This window comes from Pelobates fuscus, chromosome 10 (assembly GCF_036172605.1).
Source record: "Pelobates fuscus isolate aPelFus1 chromosome 10, aPelFus1.pri, whole genome shotgun sequence".
Classification (NCBI taxonomy): domain Eukaryota; kingdom Metazoa; phylum Chordata; class Amphibia; order Anura; family Pelobatidae; genus Pelobates; species Pelobates fuscus.
Window position 1 is genome coordinate 139,719,397 of NC_086326.1, and position 6,604 is coordinate 139,726,000.

Consider the following 6,604-nt stretch of genomic DNA (forward strand, 5'->3'; position numbering starts at 1 on the left):
AGGTTATTCGAAGCAATCCTGGTGAGCTAAGACATTTTTATCTTGTACTTGGCCAAACAGACTTAAATGGTTACTCCAAGCACCAAGACCACCATTTGAAGTGTTTATGGTTCCTGGAGTCTTTATGTACAGCAATTGAACACTGCGCTGCACATACAGAGTACATACAGAGATTAACCAATTAGCTGTCAGCATCACTTGCCAGGTTATGTCAATTCTGTGCAAAATTGGAATCTGATGCCAGCGTACACAGCATGCTGATACGTGACAGCCAAGGCAGCACAGTTCCCGCTCAGTGTCTCCTCTGTCTTCCCCTCAGTCTGTCCTCAGTGTCCTCCCTGGTTGGAGGGATTTTGGCCAATGAGGATCGTACTGAGGGGAAAACTTGGGTTTGACAATGTAACTGAGGTAAGTTATAGCATTTATTTTATTTTTTTTTAAACTTGGGGGGAAGGGTGACCACCTCAGAAATGGTTACCCTAACCAGATCCTTTGTTTTCTAAAAGCATATTTTATAGTTGGAGTAACTCTTTTAGGGAGAGGTTTGTTTAAAATATTACAAATAAAAAAGCTTTCTACACTATCTGAAAAACAATGAAACATAAACGTTTTAAAGTTTTCTAATGGAAAAATACTGACAGTATTAGGTCACTGTGAACCATACTATTAAAAAAAAAAAAAGAGAGAGAGAAAAAAGAATGGTAATGCGGACAAATTAATTATATTAAACAAAACTATCTCTGAAGCCAATCCCTAAAAGATGAACAAGCAAGCTGTACTGGGTGGGGCTCTTCCCATTATAAAAGGAGTTATCACCAGCTCGAAATAAAACACTGTACGAAGACTCTTATCTGTTACTTTCCATAGCAAGAGGCCATCACAGCTCAAATCATGTCCGGCTACCAAGGATTAATTGACCAGGCCCATCACAAAGCAAAGGAGACAGGTACCAATAAATGAAATAGTTCTTCTATATGAATATTGAATGCTTACTTGGCAATACATTGCTTTAGGGTTTAATTTCCTAAATTATGAATTATGGTAAAAGGAAAATTGCATTTCCAAAACTAGATCCCAAACTAGATTAAATTAGCCGAATGGACCTGAAAGGGAGATTATTTTAATTTAATTTAAATTCACCACAGTTTACTGTTCAATGAATAAAGACTTAAAATTTTAATATGTGCAATATTTTAAAGAACTGTCGTAAATGAGATATTGGCAATAACCCAGTAGTTAATGAAACGTTAATGGGGTAGTGCTTTTTTCTTTTATGATGTGCATGATAAACCAGCGTACCATGTAGATTAATTTAGGAACTGCAGTAGAACATGCACAAATACCTGAGTGCGTGTGCTGCCATAGGACATGTTTCTGTGGGTGGCCAAGAGTTGATAAGTCCAAGAGGACAAAGAGGTCCTGGGGAGGTAAGTGTGTTTTTACTTACCTCCCTATAACAACAACACCGTATGGAGGGACAACATAAGTAAGATAGCACCACTACGTGCAAATACTCTCAGGCACTCCCTCGAGTGCCCAAACAACTTACCTCCCTTTCATTTCTCACAGCAGTGAGAAAATAGTGTATGAGGTGAGGCAAAAAACAAACAAAAACCTGTCCCTTGCAGAAGCTCTTGTAGCATTGCTAGCGCTCGCTAAGGATTATAGGAATGGAGTGACTGACATCACTCTGTTCAGACGCCATTATGCTGGCAATGAACGGTGCATAATGCAAGCCTCCCGACAGTCTCAGCTGGGACAGTCACAATCTTGGCATCCTGTCCAGCTGTCACAGGATTGTTTCCTTGTGTCTCTAGAAGAGCTTGGTTTATTAGACACACTCGCACTGTGCTGGCTGCATACATTAATCCAGTGTTCACTTTGTTGAAAACTAATTTAAGTCAAATTTTAGTCAACTAAAATTAGACTAAAACTAAAACAATTCCGATGACTAAAATACGACTAAAACTAAAATGGCTTTTTTTAGTCAAAAGACTGATTAAAACTAAATTTGCCACCAAAATTAACACTGCACAGAGGGGCTGGGGAAGGGGCAAAAGAGACAGGCCAAGGCTTGGGAGAGAGACATCTAGTGGGGCAGGGAGGGCACAAAGAGACAGAGGGGCTATAGATGGGGCATAACAGACAGACCAGGGCTTGGGAGAGAGACACATAGAGGGGCTGGAGGACACAAGGAGACTCAGAGGGGCTTGGGAGAGAGACACCTAGAGGGGCTGGGAGGACACAAAGAGACACAGAGGGGCTGGGGAAGGGGCAAAAGAGACAGACCAGGGCTTGGGAGAGAGACACCTAGAGGGGCTGGGAGGACACAAAGAGACACAGAGGGGCTGGGGAAGGGGCAAAAGAGACAGAGGCTTTAACTAAACCTATTAGATTTTAGTCGTGTCTACTGGCGATTTAGTCAATTAAAACTAGACAAAACCTAAAAGGATTCAGATGATTAAAATACGACTAAAACTAAAATAGCTTTTTAGTCAAAAGACCATGACTATAACTAAACTGAAATTTGCCGCCAAAATTAATACTGCATTAATCCCATGGGCAGAGAGCTTTGAGAGTGCTCTAAGTACTGACTGGACAGGTGTCATGACAGTCACCGTGACATCCAGACCGCCAGACGAGGTCGCCCCAGAAATACCCGATGAGGGATTTGAACCCAGGTACCTTGCTATCCTGAACCTGCTATTTTGCCTCTGAGCCACCATATCAGCTCTAGAGATAGCCAGAAGTACATCTTGCCTTGTTCCAGCACTGGGGGCTGGCCGTTATCTGTGGCTGCTCCAATACTCTTGCACACCTGAAGCTGATGGCCGTTAGCCAGGTATATAACCCTGCCTCTCCCAGAAGGCAGGGTCAGTTCATTGACTCTGGTTCCTGTTATTTCGTGTTCCTGTTGTCCTGTTGGTTTTCGGCTTCTGACCTTGGCTTTGTTCCTGTTGATCCTGTATTCTGGCATCCCCTGACCTCCGGCTTACCCACGACGATTCTCCTGCTCTTGTTCTTGTCTGTACTTCGACCTGGTTATCCTGAAATCAGCCCCCGTGCACAGACTCACAGGCCAGGTGAGTTCTTCCCTGACCACCTCGGCCTGTGTTTAATTGCAAGGGTAAGCACATCTCTGCAAACTGGACTCCCACCAAGGTAAGCCGCGACAACAGGATGAAGGCCATTCAGCTCCCATCAGCTTGAGTTCATTACAATTCATACATAATATGGGTTAAAATTAAATACACAGCCAGGATTATTTACTAAAGTGTAAATTGTTAAGAATTTGAAATTAATTTAAAATTTTAGTCAAAAAAAAAACTGAACTGGGAAAATCATCTTTTGGTTATTCCATTTGAAAAATTTAAATTCTCTTTTAATTCCCAACAATTCCCACTTTGGTAAATGACCCATTAAGTTTGATTCAAACTGAGTATACTGGGTAGATGTCACTCACCTGCACAATCTGACATTTAAACTAATATGATATAACAATCAGGAGAACGCGAATCCAAGCGTTTGTTGTGTTCCACCCATGGAGACAATACATAGGATGAATGTATAATCTTGTGAATCAAATATCAAAAGCAAAATATTAGCACAGTCAATTCAATTTTCCAACACCTGTTAGTACATAATAACCCCTCGAGGCAACAGACACAGACAAACCCAGAGCATCAGTTCCACTTGAAGTAATTACTGTACGGAAAACACGAGCAGTCTTTTCCGAAGCTATTATTGACGTTATGTTGTAGGAAGATCTCCCCTTATTCAAAATTATAATTAGACCCTAAGTTTCTAATACAAAAGTATATGTGTTCTAAGAGGTCTCATATAATCTCACATGGAGTTTATTGTATGGCTCCCAAGAAGGTCTGAAATCTGAAATGGTGAGCGCCATTGAGGTGGTCCCACCAGAAAATTGTATGGCAGGTTGACTGGCTTCTGTGGTAGCTGTCTCCACTCGTGGATGTCCATGCGCGCGGTTAAAGCACTCTCATAGGTTAAATGCCCTGAGCGTATATTCATGCAGTTGTGATGTGTCTTAAATGGACCCAGAAATAGGCGAATAGGTATAAAAAGCATTGGGAAACAGGATCAAGAATTTCAAAACAGGACCTAAGGGTTTCATAGGTAAACTTGGTTTTTTGCATTTAATTTTTTAACGTTTTAACAGTGAGTTTTAACAAATCGTGAGAAGCAAAGCAAATGGGGCAAAAAAAAAAATTGCTAAATGTTTCCAATTAGTAAATTTTGGCCTATAATTCAGAAATTGGATGCCATCTCACCTCGGTTTCTGGTTTAATGAGTTACTCTGATGTTTTCCTCAATTGTTATGGAGGAAATTGTTATGGAAATGTTGCATGCTACGCCGTTATTTAAATACACTTTATATTTCTTTAGAGTAATAGAAATTAATGTATTTTCTTCAGGTGATCATGTAGTGCAGGACTGTACCCAGAAAGGCCAACAAATTGGACAAGACAGTAAGTATAAATAAACTACATTGCACAAATGCAAGAGAAAAATATTTATATCCAAATGCATCTTCCACGGGTAGCACTGGCACTAATAGATATGATGGCCTGGAGTTTGTGAATTTTCTGGGGCAAATTTGGGATACGTCCAGTTTTTAGACTTGACCGCTTGATTTGCTGATCCAATATAGTGAATAGAAGAAGACATTTCTCAAAAGTAAATATTAGTAAATATGAAGGGTGTCAGTTCTTTTTTTCCCCCATTCGTTCCCATTTTAGTTTCCAAAGGTGCAATTTTAAACTTGTCTAAAATTTGAGACTGTTAAGCAAGCCAACTATTCAGAAGAGCTCCAAGCAAAAGTATACATTTTTCAAAATTGCCAAATCAAGGACAATTTAGCATGGCATTTTAAGAAAGTGCATATTATCAAGAATTCAAATTAAAAGAACAGTATAGGAACCCAAACCACTTCATGTCTGCAGAGTGGACATGGTGCCATGTTCAACTAGTTTTTACCCTGTAACTGAGGACCTTTAGCAGAAACAGCTCATTTTTCATTGCTGGGTTAACATGCCTCTAGCGACTGTCACACTGTCAGCCACTAGAAGTGCTTCTGCACCAACAGCCAAGTTAAACTCAGCTATATCAATCAGATTGTCTCATAGAGACCATTTGATGGGTGCAGCGTCCGCTAGCCTTCAAGTGTTTCCCTACATGGAAACATTGGTTTGGTTGATGATCTCAGCCAATAAGAAGAAACGCAATCGTGGAGACCGACGGCTAAAAGGTAAGTACTATCCACCTCTCATCCCTCTCACATGGCGGTGTGGGACACTACAATAGTTAGCAGGTCACTATAGCATTAGGAACGCATCTTCATATTGTTCCAAATTGTAGACCAAAGTGGAGATCCCGGAAAATGTATCAAGTTAGCCATGTTTTCAGTTCATCTGTTCTAGCATTAGATTTGAAATCACAATTCTCACTGGACTGAATCCCTGTGTATGTGTTGCTATTTTGCAGGGACTTTTTTTCAATTCCTGAATTGTTCACATACATCACGTAGTGACTGTGAATGTTGTGTAAAGTGCATTCGCACCAGTATAATAGTCTTCCCACTGTTTGTAATCCGTTATATACCCGGAGGACAGCCATGACCTACATATATTGTTCCCTTTACTTCAGCCATCTCATTGATGCAATCGAGATGCCCATCAATTAAATGACTTCAGTAAATGTATATGCTCAAAAAATTATGCATTTTAAAATTTTATTTAACACCAATATCTAATGCCGACTCTATATAACAGCCTCTTGGAATGGTAGATATATGGAATAAAGAATTGAAAATGGATCCAGTTACTATATATGCTATATATTGGGATTTTTTTTATCAATTATATTCTAGATTAGGGTGATGGAGGCAGTTGAGTTCTTCACCTTCAGTGATGCTGGTGATTAAGTTGGGGAACCCGGGATGTGTGTTTTGGATGGCATAGCTTGTTTCATTGCTCCTCTTTGGCAAGGTTTGTATTATAGGCAGCAGGACTGATGTCTTCACCAACTGGAATACAGAAAAAAAAATCAGAGAGAAAACTGTAGCAGCAAAGGTCCCAATCTCCTTCTAGTAGACCGCTAGAGAACATGTGGCAAAGTGACAGATTGCATGTCTCCAGTGTTGGGATGCTGAAACGTGTTGGAAGACTGTTCCTTGTGAGAACTCCTCAAGGTTTTTAGTAGCTCTCACACTTGCCCGATTTGCATAGGAGACATTAAATTAAAACGTGTACATTTCCTTTTTGTAACAGCTTACAGTTCCTCCTACAAATTCAGCCAATGCGTTTTACTTGAATAAGGTACTACAACTAGATCTAATCTGTGTGTGTTTTTTTTTTGTCAAGTTGTCGACCAAGGATGCCAGGCCGCTCAGAAGACCTGTGACCAAGTGACTGATACAGTGACTACGCAGGCTAAAGACAAGCTTCCAGGAGGAATATGGAAATAGACTTCATTATAGCTGTCACCATAACCTTTTTAATAAGATCTGAAATATAAGCTATCTTGACTTACTAATGTTGCCTCTGTTTTTACCATTCATAAACATTTATCCTGTAGAGAA

At 40.1% G+C, this 6,604-nt stretch overlaps 1 long non-coding RNA gene across 1 annotated transcript; it reads left to right on the forward strand.

The window, feature by feature from the left end:
- Positions 1-843: 843 nt before the first annotated feature.
- LOC134575453 (uncharacterized) lies at positions 844-6,604 on the forward strand. Its single transcript, XR_010085668.1, has 3 exons — positions 844-946; positions 4,440-4,493; positions 6,387-6,604. It is a non-coding gene; the product is annotated as an uncharacterized LOC134575453 (long non-coding RNA).